Source organism: Oryzias melastigma, unplaced genomic scaffold, assembly GCF_002922805.2.
Source record: "Oryzias melastigma strain HK-1 unplaced genomic scaffold, ASM292280v2 sc00280, whole genome shotgun sequence".
Taxonomy (NCBI): domain Eukaryota; kingdom Metazoa; phylum Chordata; class Actinopteri; order Beloniformes; family Adrianichthyidae; genus Oryzias; species Oryzias melastigma.
In genome coordinates, this window is record NW_023416903.1 from 272,737 (window position 1) to 274,451 (window position 1,715).

Consider the following 1,715-nt stretch of genomic DNA (forward strand, 5'->3'; position numbering starts at 1 on the left):
CTTCATCAGCTCCTCAGCTTCAGCAGCTTCATCAGCTCCTCAGCTTCAGCAGCTTCTCAGCAGAGGAAGGAACGTTTCAGCAGCTTCAGCTGGAAGGAGGCGGTCTGAAACGACAGGCTGAAGAAACTCATTAACACTCTGACCTGCCGAACGCTGGAGACGAACAAACTTTGAGTTTTCTCAGAGTTAATTAAATCCAGAGGAGAGTCAGAAACAATCATTTCTGTGGATGAATGTGGGCCGGTTCTTCAGAATCCTGTTTCATCACAGCAGAACCTCTGACTCAACCTGGAGGACTGCAGGAATGACTGCTAATGAAATCAGTTCTGCTGCTGAACGGATCCATGACCATAGAATGATGGTCACAGTCAATATTTGGTGTAAATACGATCATTTATTCACTGATTTAAATGAGAAAATCATCTTTAAAAGAAATAGAATATTAGTGAGGAAACATAAAGATGACACATAGAGACTGGCACTAAGATGTCATCAAACTGCAGTGAATTTCAAATAAACTGAAACAGGAAGTGTTGGATCATTTCCTTCTTTTGTTGGTCTTTAAATCCTTCAGGATTCGCCGTTTGATGGAGGCGAGTCAGTTCAGAGGATTCCTACATCCTCAGAGACCGAGGACCTCCTCTCAGGGTTTGGTTTCTCCTCGGAGGAGGAGGCTGATGTTCTGCCGTCTGGCTCCTCCGCTCTGCTCCTGCTGGATTCTCTCCCTTTGATCCTCCTGCGTCTCCTGGGAACGCTCCAGGATCCTCTCAGCCATAAACGATCCGCTTTGCTCTGCGGTTTGTCTCGGCGAGCAGAGGCGCCGGTTCTTCTGGGGTTTTACAGGCTCACCTGTCGCAGCTTCAGGCTTTAATGAGGAGCAGAAACGACAGGTTCCTGCTGAACGTCTGACAGCGATCAGAGAGGAGGAGGAGGGAGGCGGCTCCTCTGCTCCTGCTGCTGACAGGAGCGGAGGAGAACCCTTCACCTCCATCCTGTGAGCAGACAGGAAGTCACACAGAAGAGTCCGCCTGATGCACCGCGGTAACAAACACAGACCTTCCTCTGACGCCTGTCCTCATCAGACAGAGAGATGCTAATCTGGCTCCGCCCACATCCTCAGCTGATGATCCTCTGAGTGGATCAGAGAGGATCAGACGGAGAACTGCAGCTTCAGGAGAACTGCTTCTGCTCACATCGTCGCTGAGATCGCCATTTCATCTTCATCATCATCATTTTCATCATCATCTTCATCTTAATCTTCATCACCATCGTCATCATCATCTTCATCTTCATCACAATCTTCATCTTCATCACAATCTTCATCTTCATCATCACCATCTTCATCACCATCTTCATCTTCATCACCATCTTCATCACCATCTTCATCATCATCTTCATCTTCATCACCATCTTCATCATCATCTTCATCATCATCATCATCTTCATCATCATCATCATCATCTTCATCATCATCATCATCATCTTCATCATCTTCATCATCATCATCATCTTCATCACCATATTCATCACCATCTTTATTCTTCATCATCATTTTCATCATCATCTTCATCTTAATCTTCATCACCATCTTCATCATCATCTTCATCTTCATCACAATCTTCATCTTCATCATCACCATCTTCATCATCATCTTCATCTTCATCACCATCTTCATCTTCATCACCATCTTCATCACCATCTTCATCTTCATCACC